At 42.1% G+C, this 16,235-nt stretch overlaps 1 protein-coding gene across 2 annotated transcripts in view; it reads left to right on the plus strand.

The window, feature by feature from the left end:
* Positions 1–16,235, plus strand: part of KANK1 (KN motif and ankyrin repeat domains 1) — a 147,536-nt gene that overhangs the window by 16,173 nt on the left and 115,128 nt on the right. Inside the window, exon 1 of one of the 2 annotated variants that reach the window (XM_066614751.1) lies at positions 14,455–14,538. The exons of the other annotated variant lie outside the window; for it this stretch is intronic. The gene's annotated coding sequence lies outside the window, so the exon portion shown is untranslated. Of the gene's footprint in view, positions 1–14,454; positions 14,539–16,235 lie in introns of those variants that run through there. 2 annotated transcript variants of the gene reach the window in all.

Consider the following 16,235-nt stretch of genomic DNA (forward strand, 5'->3'; position numbering starts at 1 on the left):
TCCCTGTTGTTGTTTAAACTTGTATCAGGAAATGATTTGTCAGAAGATCAAAGCTCTAGTGGGGTGAATGAACTCTTTTGCCAAACCACAAGTTTGGCCTGGATGTAAATATTGTCTGACATTTATGAGGCCTGTCAGTGCTCTTGACACATGAGTGATTTCTGGTCTTCACACAAATCTGACATGTCTAATTTCATACAGCAGGCCATAGAGGCTAATCAAGCTTGTACTTGAATGATGAGGGGAGCCATGTTGTGGCAGGAGAAGAATGGGGTTTTTAAAAAAATCTTCACCAACTGTTGATGAACACTATTTTAATGATGAAGATTTAAAAAAAAAAAAATTCCCTTGATACAAAGTGTGTCAAATAACTTCTTCTCTCCAGAGAGTTGCAGAAATACTCTGCCCGGGGTAAACATTTATGATCACATTAGTAGATGTCATTTTAATTCATTTTTAAGTATTTGCCATTTCAGTATAAAATGTCATTTCAGTATTTTATATTACCTTTTTGTTTCACACTTGCTTTTTTCCTGCATACTGACTTCACATTATTTTAATTTCTAACTATCTGTTACTCTGAACAGTTTTCTGTGTTTCTTTATATTTGGTTTTATATTTGTGACTGTGTATTTATTATGTATGATGCCATTAAAGGTTGTTGAATTGATTGAATTGATTGACTCTGAACAGTATAGGAAACATCCAGATCATTTTATTTATTCATTGGGCAGTTTTTAATTTACCTTTCAGATCCTTCTGGGTCCCTCAAGATAGCTTACATCAAGATTAGAAAATAATGGACATATTAATAAGACATTAAAATTAAAAGGAACATTAATCAATTTAAAATTGAATCAAAAGAATAATGAGGTTGGCAACCTTCAGTCTCGAAAGACTATGGTATCGCGCTCTGAATGGTGGTTCTGGAACAGCATCTAGTGTGGCTGAAAAGGCCAATTCGGGAGTGACAATCCCTTCCACACTGGGAGCAAGTGCAGTCTGTCCCTGGTTTGTCTCCTTGGCTATGGGCCTTCCTTCTTTGCCTCTTTGCCTCAGTCTGTTGGCCAAGTGTCTCTTCAAACTGGGAAAGGCCATGCTGCACAGCCTGCCTCCAAGCGGGCCGCTAAGAGGCCAGGGTTTCCCACCTGTTGAGGTCCATTCCTAAGGCCTTCAGATCCCTCTTGCAGATGTCCTTGTATCGCAGCTGTAGTCTACAAACTAAAAAAAACAAACCTGAGACTTAAAATCAACCAATCGAGGGTAGAAAACAAACACAATTAACCTAATTGAATACCTGTCTGCAGTGAGAAATTTTCATCAGATGGTGAAAAGGTGACAGTGAGAGGGCCAAGCCAGCCTCAAAAGGGAGGGAATTCCACAACCTTGGGACTAGGAATGAAAAGAAAGTATCATCATGTCTCCTTCAAACCCCTCCCCCAACTTAAGCAGGAGGGTAACATAAAGCAGCATCTCCGATATTTGCACACCAACCAATGCTTTGCTAAGGTGCCCTGGCCATGGTTGCTACCTGGACATTCAGGAGCAGCAGCTCCAAACTATGAAACTAGCCTTCAGAGGAAGAACTACCTCATCCAGAACAATTGAACAAATCCAAGTCTGCTCTTCTAAAGACTAACACCTCTGACTTTCCTGATTTAGGGCCCAATCCTATCCAACATTCCAGTGCCGATGCAGCTGCAGTGCAACCCATAGGTAAAGGAACAAACATTACTTTACCTTGAGGAGGCTTCCGTGACTGCACACCACATGATGCAGCGCATGCCTTGGTGGCTTGGCTGCATCAGTGCTGGAAAGCTGGGTAGGACTGGGCCCTCAGTCTCGGTTGGTTAACCTACATCCAGTCAATCACTGAGTTCAGGTATTTGATTGGGACTTCTACTGCCTCTCCAGGATCAGATATGAGCGAGTGAGTAAGTGACCAAGCTGGGTGTCATCACTATAGTGATGACGATGGAGCCGAAACCTCCAGATGAGTTCTGCAGTTTCATGTAGATGTTAAAGATGCAGTTTCATGTAAGATATAATCCTGAAGGATTCTAAAGGCTGGACAGGTACCAGCACAAGATCCATCAGTAGCTATTTAGCACTGCTGCTTCTGTACTGGATAGGATTGGATTCTTAGAAGTCCAGCAGAACCAATAAGGATACACTTTTGTCTTGTTCAGAGCAGCTCATCCACCAGGGTGACCAATGAAAGCAGATTCAGTCCCATAATGATATATAATAAAAATGCAGATGCCAAAACATCAATATAGGTATTCTGACAGTTTCTGCTTTTTGACGGTTCGTTTTTTGACAATCCACTCTTTCAACACATTTCAACTATATCTGGAACTGGAAGTCATTCATTCAATGCATACTCCACTCTTTCAACCTCTCTGTTGTTCTAAAGCAGGGGTGCTCAATAGGTGGATCGCGATCTACCGGTAGATCGCGAGGCAAAATGAGTAGATCGCAGAGTGCCGACCCCCCCTTTAGGTGCCTCTGGGAGGAAACGCTGGGAGTAAGGCCCATTGTACTCAATGGGGCTTACTCCCAGGTAAGTGTGGCTAGGATTGCAGCCTCACAGCCTAATCCTAGGCATGTCTACTCAGGAGTAAGTCCTGTTATACTCAGTGGGGCTCAAGGTACACCAACATACATTGTACACATAAATGTTATATGTTATGATGGCGTGAACATTGTAAAAAAAACTCTGGTAGATCTCCGGGCCTTGCTGGGTTTCAAAGTAGCTCTCGAGCCAAAAAAGTGTGAGCACCCCTGTTCTAAAGGCTAAAATTGCCTTCCCCTTGTTGATTTGCATATGACAGAGTGGGTCAAACTGTTGGGGGGTGTGTGTGTGCGTGCGTGCGTGAGAGAGAGAGAGAGCCTACTCTCTCTGTGTCCATTTTAAAACTCAAGCTGCTGTCTACCCTCCACAGGGTACTGAAATTTACTCCATCCCTGCAGGTGAATTGCCCTTTCAGGGAGCCAACCATATTCATAAAGAAAATTGGTACTCTTTGTTGTGTCTGATTCACAGTAATTGAGACTTGCAACATTGTGACTGCACTTAGTATACGAATAGTAAAGGGTGTAATTGGATGTTTTCATGATCTAGTAATAGCTGTGTCAACTGTACCAACATGATGTGGTTGTATAGGTTGATTAGCTTTGCACAGTTGATGCAGGCAGGATGCAGGTTGTATCCAGAGATATCCTGCACAAGTAGATTATTCTGTAACTGATTGAATTTTATGTCATCTGAAAGGATACTGTGAACTTTCTGGTTTCTCCTAGAACTGAAGGTTACACAGATTTGAAATCTTTAACCTCTCCCTTTTTATTTCAAATGATGGTTGCTTTTATTATATACTCTATTACCGCCTGGAAAAGTTTAGTATCATTCACAAACTTGGCTACCTCACAGTCTTCAGGAACCAGTTGAAAAGCACTGGTTCCAAGACTAATCCTTGGGGCATTCCGCTTTTCACATCTCTCCATTGTGAAAATTCCTATTGACACCCGCTCTCTGTTTCCTGGGTTTCAACCATTTCCTAATCCCTAAGATATCTGTGGAGTTTTCTCAGGAGCCTTTGCTAAAGGTTTGTATCAAATACCTTCTGAAAATCCAGATATGTAATATCAGTGAGTTCATCTACATTCCTGTTGACCCTTTCAAAGAACTCTAAAGGATTCATGTGGCAAGACTTACTGGTACCTCTTTAAAGCCATGCTGATTCTCTTTCAGTAATGTTCATCCTTCTATTTGTGTTAAGATTTTATCTTTGAGGCTTTCCACCATCTCCCCTGGAATAGTTAAGTTAACCAGCCTGTAGTTTCCTGGCTCTTCTTCTTTTTTAAAAAGATTGGGATGACATTAGCTAGCTTCCAATCCTCTAGCACAGTGGCTGTTTAAGGTTGCATATTTGCATACACGTTGCATATTTTAATCAGAGGACAAGCAACTTCATTCTTTAGTTCCTTAAGAACTCTTGGGAAGATGCCATCTGTGCCCAGTGCTTTATTGTCAATAAGGTCTGAAATGTCTTCTTTTAACCTCTATTTGACTTGGGGCACAATCCTAACGCACTTTCCAGCACTGACATAAAGGCAATGCTGCTCCAAGGTAAGGGAACAAGCATTGCCTTTCCTTGAGGAGGCCTCCGGATGCAGCACATGCCCCACTGAAATGGCTATGCCAGTGTTGGAAAGTTAGTTAGGATTGCACCCTTAATTATTTAGAGTGCATGTAAATCTCTAGAGCAGTGGTTCCGAAATCCTTACAGAGAGTTGAAAACCAGGTAAGTATTTGTGTGGACGGGAAGGGGGGGCAGCAATGGTGTTGTAATGATCGCAGTGCTGCTGCTGGCAAGGGGCTTATTTCTTGGGGACAGAGGTGGCCTCCTGTAAGGTCTTGGAGGTTTGCATCCCCTCCAATGTCCTCTGAGGCTTCTGTAAATAATCCTTATCTCAAATCAGCAGTTACTTCCATTTTTGCACGGAAACATATCCTGTCCCACCCACCCCTTTTCTGCCCTTCCAAGCAAATTATTGTGTGCTTGTGGAGCCCCTAAAGGGGTCTCAGGAACACACGTTGAGAAATGCTGTTCTAGGTGACAAATTATTATGGAATTTTCCCTGCCTAAGATAAAATATTGTGAAGAGTTGTATTTCAGTCTGGCACGGTATAAACCATTTTCATCAAATACCTATAATGCATTTTTCAGTTCTTTGGTCAGAATTCAGCAAAGTGGAGAGAAAATAGTCTCCATTTTGAGGCTTGTGTAAGAGATGAGAGCTGTTACTCAAGAAAGGTGGTGGAGTAAATATGCAAGATGGAGAAGCTCATTTTACCCCTTAATTTACACTCACAGTGTACCGTATATATGGAGTTCAGTAATCTTTAATTTGAGAGCTTGTATATGTAAATGCCACAGTAGTACCACATGTTTTGGCTTGTGACTGCTCTGTTGCTTAATGACGGTGATGATACTGTGAATCAGTGACTTGGGGTGCTGTTGCTCATGCTTGTCCTTCCATAGCTTTTTCAGTCTGTGGCAGATGTTAATGTGACATTGTCTAGGCTTGCACTGGAATACAGAATATTTCTACAAGCCCTGCAGCATCATAAAAGGAAAGCTTGAGATGTTTCTCTGGATGAAAAAAAAAAAAAGGAATTCCATTGAGCAGGCAAGAATTTGGCATTCATTATTTTGCTGAAAGGCAGTTGTGGTCTCGTGCAGGACTACAAACCAGTGCTGCTTTTCATATTGCTCTTGGATATAATTTTTAATGCTGTGAAATGCATGTGTTAAAGCATAGGTGTGACTTGTCCCTTGAAGGGCAATATGTCTATCAGCTATGAGCCAAGGAGAAAGAAAAAAATAAAGGTATCCTCAATTCTGGCCAAAGTTGAAGAGCAATTAATGAATTTTTACTTCTCTGCTTGGGTCTCTTACCACAAATTGGTACACCAATAGTGCTGTTGATGCAGTAATGCCACTTAAAGATTGTAGAAATTGTTCAGTTGAGTTAAAATAGCACATACAGTTACCCGCACCCTTTCATATCTTGATATATCAAATCTTCGTTCAACCTTAGTTTCTTGGGAAAACTTTTTGTATAGAAATGTTTTTTTTGAAACATCTAAAAGGCAGATTTGTATACATCTGAATACTGAAAGCACCATCTTGAGTGCCTTAGTAACTCTCATGCTGTGATTATATGTTCATAGATCAAACGAAATGGAAAATATCCAAACTTATTATGCATTGACTTTTTAACATTTCAGTCAGCAAAACACCACCCACCTTCCCAGAGAGGTCAAATTACCACTCCAGGGAATACAATAAAACATTGTATGTTGAGAGAGAGAGAGAGAGACTACATTTAGCAGTGTGGAATCATGCAGGTTTTTCAGTTGGGGTTCCCAAGACATAAAGGGTACAATCTAGCAAGTCCCATTTAAGATGTGGGCATACCTAACTTTACATTTTGCAGGACAGATGGATGCAAATATTTAATGAGTCTGACACTAAGTGCCTGCTTCCAATACCTGTTTAGCACAGAGGAGTAGATCAGCTGCGCCTAAGGAACTGAGACTTGCATACCTCTGCTCTCCAATGTAGCTGTTGGCCTATTCCAACCTGTACCACATGGCCTATTCCAACCCTTGCCACATGAAGTCTGTTCCAGATGAGATGCTCTAGCAGTGTGAGAAACATATATGCCCTGATGCATATGCAAAGGTAGTTGGGTGCTTCTCTTGATCATGATCCCAGGCAATAATTACCTACATTGTGCCGTCTTGAAATGTACATTGAAGTCTTAAGCCTGTCTTATACACTTGGAAAGTTGATGGGGAGTGTTTTATGTGACACTCTGTATGTTAGTTTGCCAGTCCACCATGAATGCCCTTTCCCCTTAAGTCTTACATGGAGAATGATAGTGTGGTTTCAGATAAAAATCTGAAATACTTAATATCATTGAACCAGTTGTCTCTGGATTGTATTCTTGAGTTTGAGTTTTGTGCATTGTGGGTGCCGGCAGTGTTTGTGTTTCTCTGTATATATGCAAGTGTTTAGTTGCCTTTGAGTAAGATGGTGTTAGAAGTATTTTTTTTTTTAAGAAGGCATATTTTATACATTAGTCACCCTGAGTCTTCAGGGATCAGGCAGGTTAAGTATAAACAAACACTACTGAATGACTAAAACATGCTGCTATAGTCTCCTTAGGGGTGTTTGGCATTGTGGGTGGGGAGGAAATATGTTTCCTTGAAGCGCTGCTCCCAGTTGTGGTATACTTTGTGGTTTTTTAAAAATCTCATCAACATACAGCTGCTCATGAAGCATTGTTGCATGTCATTATTTGACACCCGCCGGCCAAAAAAATCCCATATTTCTATTTTATACAGCTTTTTTTCTTTCTGTGAACCCTTCCTGTAATTGCATTCATCTGTATCTTTAAAAAAAATCATTGAATACTGGATGAAGCAATGTACAAATATGGATGAAGCGACGTATAAATATGAAGGCAAAGTGACAGCACTTGGCAATATCTTACGAACATAAGAAATGCCTTGTTGGGCCAAACCAAGAATGCAGTAACCTCACAAACAGGACATGATGATCATCTTCTTTTTGTCCTAGACACTCATTACTGTGCAATATGACATACTGACAAACATGTAGGATCAATTTAGTTGTCATTGCTAACCAATAGTCCTTGCTCCCCATGAGGCAGACCACTGTGCCTGGGGCCCATGGATGTGTTAAAGTACCTACTAATCCATGTTTTTGGCATGATCTCTGCTCTTGTGCCACTGACTAGCATTTGATTAACCCATTTTTCTGCAGCTCACATGTGTACACATTTGGTCCCTGCTGCATATAAGCAACATTCGGCAGAGATGGCTTTAAATTAATCAGTGGGGAGCATAGCTTGTCCATATGATGTCAGCAGTGTTCTCTCACTATGAAAGATACTTGCATCTTGCTAATGGACCCCTGTTGTTTCTATGTGGAGGAGAGAGGATGTGCATTTGTATGGAGGTGGGTTAGTTTACTGCAGGAATCTTGTGAAGCTTATCTGGATTCTGAGAAACCTCCACAGGGGCCTGGAGTGAGTATGTTTATTGCTTTCCTGGCACTTCCTCTTGAAGTACTGCTTGAAGGTGGCGTTGGATGTTGCAAACCAGGAACAGTGGAGAAATTTAGAGCGGTGTTTCTCAAGGTTTGTCATCCGCTGTACTACTTCACATGGTCCACCTATTCGAAGTACCACTGGAAGTAATTGGCAATGACACCATTGCCATTTACGTCTGGGCTGGGAGGCTACATGCGATGTAACAAACACCAGGAAGAGGTGGACGGCTTTTTCGAGCACAGAAAAGCATGCTTTGGAACTTTACCTGCCGAGCCTCCTACCACTGTTTGCTGTGTCACGTTCCTAGTCTTGTAGCTAGGTAGCAGGTGTTCAGGGGTCCTGCCAGTTCACCAGACACTAGCTCAAGTACCACTGGTGGTACCTGTACCACTGATTGAGAAACACGTGTTTTGGATTCTTGACTAAAAAAAAAATTAGAGCAGTTTACATAGAAAGGGAATGAGAAAACAGTTCCCTGTCTCCTATGGTTTCACAATCCTTAAAAAAAAGTCCTTTAGGATTGATCCTATGCTGGGATCAATAAGAACAATTGGTCTCACCCTCCTTAAATATGAATTGCTACAGGGTAGTATGAGTAATTCATACTTTGTTTTTTTACATACCCTGTGTAATATATGAAATGGAAACTTGCACCCATATCTTATTGTGTCTGTTGTTCCTTGTTTGTAGTTTCTGAAGCCAGTGTGCTTGTGCCATGATGGAAAGGTTAGGTTCTTAGTTGCTGTATAGGTTATTTTAAGTGAATGTAAGTTGAGTCATGGCTTTGGTGCATGTGATGAGCCGCTATTTAGTTTCTTTGCTCACGGAAAGAGGACATTACCTTGGTAATGAACATCACTGACACATGATCCTTCTCTCTAAACCTTGTTGTTGTTTGTGTAGACCTTAAAGTGAGATCTGTAAAAATGGGCAACAATACCAGTTTTTTCCTACAGAGAAAAAGGTTTTGTTTAGGCTTGTTGAGGTGAGCTTCTGATATTTTTAATTAGATGGAGAGAAGGCCACAGCTTCTCTCCATCTTCTCTTCTGTGGGGTGGGAAGCTTCTCTCACAGCTTCTCTTCTGTGGGGTGGGAAGCTACTTTGTTAATTATTAACATTATTATTAACAGTATTTATATACTGCTTTTCAACTAAAAGTTCACAAAGTGGTTTACAGAGAAAAATCAAATAATTAAATGGCTCCCTGTCCCAAGGGCTCACAATCTAAAAAAATGCAAATGAATACCAGCAGACAGCCACTAGAACAGACAGTGCTGGAATGAGGTGGGCCAGTTACTCTCCCCCTGCTAAAAAAAGGAGCACCCACTTGAAAAAGTGCCTCTTACCCAATTAGCAGGGGTACTTTGGGTAGCACTGCAGTGCTTCCCTGTACATTGAAAATGCCACACAAATGTGTTTGTATGCTTTGAAAAGTGTAGTACCCAAACTTTAATTGTCAAGAATTCTGTCATATTCTTAAATAAATAAGTGGTGGTGGGGACAGCATGTGCGCAATCTGTAGCTAAATCTTTTAAACCCAGAGGTGGAGATTGAGCCCCTTTTGCTCCCTTCATTTTTCCTACTGCTTTTCCCTTACAGAAAGCCTCAAAGTAACATTCAGTAGGAAAGAGGCTTTCCTGAGACACTCTGAAATTGGTGCTGTTGCAGAAAGCCTGCATGGCCAAGCTCTCCTTGCCTTATAGGCTCGACTGAGACAGTTGTCCTAGTGGACTCCCTCCATCTCCTGAGATTGGCATGTGCTAGTTGCTTTCGCATCCATGACCACATGACCAGATAAGAGTGTAAGTAGGGATGCTCAGGTAGTTGTAAACAATCCAGTCAGATAGATCAGTGAGATAACCCTCGGTTTAAGGTCAGGCCCAAGGGTGCTTGGGTGTACTTGGCCTGATACCTTCAGAAATCACATTTGTGTCTGGCCAAGCCTTCACCTGCCTCCTGGGGATCAGAAGGGTGTGATTGACTCTTCAAGCTGACGTTTGAATAAGTAGAGTTATGAAACAGTGAAGTTTAAATGCATTAAGCATATTTATATTAGGTATTGATATTGAGTATAATATCTTCAACAATCTATTAATTATTCTAAAATAAAGAGCAGAGAAAAATAATCTATATATCAATTATACTCATCAAATCCATAATTCATTTGACCCGTTTTCCCCTTCACACTCAGGAAGTCCATGAATGGTTTCCAATTGTCCATAAAAGTCTTTACTGACTTCTCTTTAAGGAAAATTGTAACTTTATCCATTTTAGCAAGGTCCAATGTGTTTAAGAACATAAGAACATAAGAACAGCCCCACTGGATCAGGCCATAGGCCCATCTAGTCCAGCTTCCTGTATCTCACAGCGGCCCACCAAATGCCCCAGGGAGCACACCAAATAACAAGAGACCTCATCCTGGTGCTCTCCCCTACATCTGGCATTCTGACTTAACCCATACCTAAAATCAGGAGGTTGCGCATACACATCATGGCTTGTACCCCATAATGGATTTTTCCTCCAGAAACTCGTCCAATCCCCTTTTAAAGGCATCTAGGCTAGACGCCAGCACCACATCCTGTGGCAAGGAGTTCCACAGACCGACCACGCGCTGAGTAAAGAAATATTTTCTTTTGTCTGTCCTAACCCGCCCAACACTCAATTTTAGTGGATGTCCCCTGGTTCTGGTATTATGTGAGAGTGTAAAGAGCATCTCCCTATCCACTCTGTCCATCCCCTGCATAATTTTGTATGTCTCAATCATGTCCCCCCTCAAGCGTCTATTTTCTAGGCTGAAGAGGCCCAAACGCCGTAGCCTTTCCTCATAAGGAAGGTGCCCCAGCCCCGTAATCATCTTAGTCGCTCTCTTTTGCACCTTTTCCATTTCCACTATGTCTTTTTTGAGATGCAGCGACCAGAACTGGACACAATACTCCAGGTGTGGCCTTACCATCGATTTGTACAACGGCATTATAATACTAACTGTTTTAAGAACATAAGAACATAAGAACAGCCCCACTGGATCAGGCCATAGGCCCATCTAGTCCAGCTTCCTGTATCTCACAGCGGCCCACCAAATGCCCCAGGGAGCACACCAGATAACAAGAGACCTCGTCCTGGTGCTCTCCCCTACATCTGGCATTCTGACTTAACCCATTCCTAAAATCAGGAGGTTGCGCATACACATCATGGCTTGTACCCCATAATGGATTTTTCTTCCAGAAACTTGTCCAATCCCCTTTTAAAGGCGTCTAGGCTAGACGCCAGCACCACATCCTGTGGCAAGGAGTTCCACAGACTGACCACGCGCTGAGTAAAGAAATATTTTCTTTTGTCTGTCCTAACCCGCCCAACACTCAATTTTAGTGGATGTCCCCTGGTTCTGGTATTATGTGAGAGTGTAAAGAGCATCTCCCTATCCACTCTGTCCATCTTCTGCATAATTTTGTATGTCTCAATCATGTCCCCCCTCAAGCGTCTCTTTTCTAGGCTGAAGAGGCCCAAACGCCGTAGCCTTTCCTCATAAGGAAGGTGCCCCAGCCCCGTAATCAGCTTAGTCGCTCTCTTTTGCACCTTTTCCATTTCCACTATGTCTTTTTTGAGATGCGGCGACCAGAACTGGACACAATACTCCAGGTGTGGCCTTACCATCGATTTGTACAACGGCATTATAATATTAGCCGTTTTGTTCTCAATACCCTTCCTAATGATCCCAAGCATAGAATTGGCCTTCTTCACTGCCGCCGCACATTGGGTCGACACTTTCATCGACCTGTCCACCACCACCCCAAGATCTCTCTCCTGATCTGTCACAGACAGCTCAGAACCCATCAGCCTATATCTAAAGTTTTGATTTTTTGCCCCAATGTGCATGACTTTACACTTACTGACATTGAAGCGCATCTGCCATTTTGCTGCCCATTCTGCCAGTCTGGAGAGATCCTTCTGGAGCTCCTCACAATCACTTCTGGTCTTTACCACTCGGAAAAGTTTGGTGTCGTCTGCAAACTTAGCCACTTCACTGCTCAACCCTGTCTCCAGGTCATTTATGAAGAGGTTGAAAAGCACCGGTCCCAGGACAGATCCTTGGGGCACACCACTTTTCACCTCTCTCCATTGTGAAAATTGCCCATTGACACCCACTCGCTGCTTCCTGGCCTCCAACCAGTTCTCAATCCACGAGAGGACCTGTCCTCTAATTCCCTGACTGTGGAGTTTTTTCAGTAGCCTTTGGTGAGGGACCGTGTCAAACGCCTTCTGAAAGTCCAGATATATAATGTCCACGGGTTCTCCCACATCCACATGCCTGTTGACCTTTTCAAAGAATTCTATAAGGTTCGTGAGGCAAGACTTACCCTTACAGAAGCCATGCTGACTCTCCCTCAGCAAGGCCTGTTCGTTTTGTTCTCAATACCCTTCCTAATGATCCCAAGCATAGAATTGGCCTTCTTCACTGCCACCGCACATTGGGTCGACACTTTCATCGACCTGTCCACCACCACCCCAAGATCTCTCTCCTGTCACAGACAGCTCAGAACCCATCAGCCTATATCTAAAGTTTTGATTTTTTGCCCCAATGTGCATGACTTTACACTTACTGACATTGAAGCGCATCTGCCATTTTGCTGCCCATTCTGCCAGTCTGGAGAGATCCTTCTGGAGCTCCTCACAATCACTTCTGGTCTTCACCACTCGGAAAAGTTTGGTGTCGTCTGCAAACTTAGCCACTTCACTGCTCAACCCTGTCTCCAGGTCATTTATGAAAAGGTTGAAAAGCACCGGTCCCAGGACAGATCCTTGGGGCACACCGCTTTTCACCTCTCTCCATTGTGAAAATTGCCCATTGACACCCACTCTCTGCTTCCTGGCCTCCAACCAGTTCTCAATCCACGAGAGGACCTGTCCTCTAATTCCCTGACTGTGGAGTTTTTTCAGTAGCCTTTGGTGAGGGACCGTGTCAAACGCCTTCTGAAAGTCTAGATATATAATGTCCACGGGTTCTCCCGCATCCACATGCCTGTTGACCTTTTCAAAGAATTCTATAAGGTTTGTGAGGCAAGACTTACCCTTACAGAAGCCATGCTGACTCTCCCTCAGCAAGGCCTGTTCGTCTATGTGTTTTGAGATCCTATCTTTGATGAGGCATTCCACCATCTTACCCGGTATGGATGTTAGGCTGACCGGCCTATAGTTTTCCGGGTCCCCCCTCTTTCCCTTTTTAAAGATAGGCGTGACATTTGCTATCCTCCAATCTTCTGGCACTGTGGCCGTTTTGAGGGACAAGTTGCATACCTTAGTCAAGAGATCTGCAACTTCATTCTTCAATTCCTTAATAACCCTTGGGTGTATGCCATCAGGGCCCGGTGACTTATTGATCTTTAATTTATCAATGAGGTCTGAAACATCTTCTCTTTTAACCTCTATCTGACTTAACTCCTCGGTCAGGAGGGGCCGTTCGGGCAGCGGTATCTGCCCGAGGTCTTCTGCCGTGAAGACAGATGCAAAGAACTCATTTAATTTCTCTGCCATCTCTAAGTCTCCTTTTATCTCCCCTTTCCCTCCCTCACCATCCAGAGGGCCAACCGCTTCTCTGGCAGGTTTCCTGCTTCTAACATATTTGAAGAAGCTTTTATTATTCCCCTTAATGTTGCTGGCCATGCGTTCCTCATAGTCTCGCTTGGCCTCCCCTATCACCTTCTTACATTTCTTTTGCCACAGTTTATGTTCCTTTTTATTCTCTTCATTAGGGCAAGACTTCCATTTACGGAAGGAAGCTTCCTTGCCCTTCACAGCCTCTCTAACTTGGCTGGTTAGCCATGCGGGCACTCTCCTGGATTTAGTGGAACCCTTCTTTCTTTGCGGTATACACCTCTGCTGGGCCTCTATTACTGTTGTTTTAAGCAGCCTCCATGCACTCTGGAGAGACTGGACTCTTTTTACCCTCCCTTTTAACCTCCTTCTAACCAGCCTCCTCATTTGAGGGAAGTCCGCCCGTCGGAAGTCAAGGATTTTTGTTAGAGATTTGCCTGGTATTCTTCCCCCAATGTGCACGTCAAAAATGGTTTATCCACCATTCTTCAACTGAAGGTATGTCTGGAAACTTCCAGTACTTAGCATACAATATTCTTGCAGCAGTTGTCATATTAAAAAATATAGTTACAAATCTTTCTTAATCAAATCATTGAGTATTCCCAACAAAAAAACTTGTTCCCAACAACAACAACAAAAAAAAGCCAAAAAAAACTTCTGGTTTCATTTGTAGATTTACCTTGCATATCAATTGCATTTGCTGGTGTATCAAAGTCCAATATTTTTCACTTATGTACAAGTCCACCACATATAATAGAACATTCCATCTTGTTTACACTTCCAACATTTATTCAGAACATTTTCATACATTTTTACTAATTTAACTGGTATCATATACCATCTATACATCATTTTATAAAAATTATCTTTAAATGTAAATCTCAGTGTAAATTTTGATTTATTTTTTTTAGTCCACAGACTCTCCCATTTTCACATTTTTAACTCTTGACTGTCTGTGGTTGCTTGGCTTCCATTTCCACATTGCCCCAGTCCTCCTTGACCACAGGCTAATACTCTCTTGTTAGTGAATCGCTTTGGGTCTGTAAAATTCTAACTCATTGTGAGAGTCATTGAGAAAGATGGTATAATACCTGCTTGTATAATCCTGTATAATAATGGTTAGATTTGGGTGAAATTCCCCATGTAACTGGGAAGGATGATTCCAAGGATGTTTTTTTTTCTTTTCCCTGCCTGGGTATGTCCTTCTGGTGGCAGGAGAGTCTACTGATGTTTTGGTGAAAGGAAGGATGCCTGACATCGGAGCTTATCTTCTTCCCACAACCACATGGTGTCCTATGGTAAGATTTGAAGTTTTATCCCTAGCAAGAAGTTGGAGTTCCTACTAAGGAAGAATGGGTATCTTTTGGAGGAAGGTGTGATCTGGCATGCAGAAAGCAATTAAAGGTGCAGAGTATTTTGGATTTTTTTTTTACATCTCTGATTTGGTGTAGTTAGTGAGTTTAAATAGTACTCTTATCTTTCTATTTGTATGCTTTTGCAAGGTGGCAAGACTGTATTAGAGGTTCTGGTGCAGAGGTGTGGAACCTTTTCATATTGGAAGACTTCATTAAGTTAGCTGTAATCTAATAAGGCCGCATTTAAGAAACTTCAATTAGATACACATCAAAAAGGTATAATATTTTGTAAAAATCTAACTACTTTGTAGTAACTTCAAAACATGGAAAAAAATGGTTAATTCTAAAGTTAACTTTTTAATGACTTTATTGTGACTGCTTCTCAGGTTAATAGTAGATTGAAGTTCCGCATGGACTCTCCCCAACTCCCCCTCCCTCTCCTGTCTCAGATAGCTCAGAACCCATTAGCCTATATGTGAAGTTTTGATTTTTTTCCCCCCAGTGTGCATTACTTTACGCTTCTGGCCTTCACCACTTGTAAAAGTTTAGTGTCATCTGCAAACTTAGCCACCTCGCTGCTCAACCCTGTCTCCAGGTTATTTATGAACATGTTGAAAATCACCAGTCCCAGGACAGATCCTTGGGGCACAATGCTTTTCACCTCTCTTCATTGTGAAATTGTCATTGTCCATTGACACCCATTCTCTGTTTCCTGGTCTTCAACCAGTTCCCAGTCCATGAGAGGACCTGCCCTCTAATTCCCTGACTGGGGAGTTTTCTGAGCAGCCTTTGGTGAGGCTTTGGTGAGGTGTCAAACACCTTCTGAAAGTCCAGATATATAATATCCACAGGTTCTCCCGCATCCACATGCCTGTTGACCTTTTCAAAGAATTCTAAAAGGTTCATGAGGCAAGACTTACCCTTACAGAAGCCATGCTGATTCTCCCTCTCCCTGTTAGGCTGACTGACCTATAGTTTCCTGGGTCCCCTCTCCTTCCTTTTTAAAAAAATCAGTGTGACATTTGCTATCCTCCAAGCCTCTGGCATCATGATTGTTTTAAGGGACAAGTTGCATATTTTAGTCAAGAGATCAGCAACTTCATTCTTCAGTTCCTTAATAACTCTTGGGTGGATGCCATCAGGGCCAGGTGACTTATTTATATTTAATTTGTCAATTATGTCTGGAACATCTTCTCTTTTAACCTCTATCTAACTTAATTCTTTGATCAGAATGGGCCATTCAGGCAGTTGCTTGAGGTCTTCTGCCATGAAGACATGCAAAGAACTCATTTAATTGCTCTGCCATCTCTAAGTCTAATTATTGCTCTCTGTTTTTGGAATCACTTAATTTACATTAAATGTTCTCCAGAAAGTGTCCTGATTTTTTTAAAAATTGGGTTTCCTCATGAAGCTTGAAATATTGTTCCTGTCTGTTGACTGTAATGGGCAGCCCTTAGTGGCTGCATTGCCTCTGCCTCCTTACTTTTGGAAAGGGGTTTCTTACTGACACTTCTCTGATATGGGCATATTTCTTTGAAAGCTTCCAAAGAAAAAGGTTATTTAGCATTGAGCCTTTTCTGTCCTGTTGATGTTTTGAGAGAAAATATAATGAGAATATATTTGAAGCTCTGCCATTTGGG

The sequence above is a fragment of the Tiliqua scincoides genome, chromosome 2 (assembly GCF_035046505.1).
Source record: "Tiliqua scincoides isolate rTilSci1 chromosome 2, rTilSci1.hap2, whole genome shotgun sequence".
Taxonomy (NCBI): domain Eukaryota; kingdom Metazoa; phylum Chordata; class Lepidosauria; order Squamata; family Scincidae; genus Tiliqua; species Tiliqua scincoides.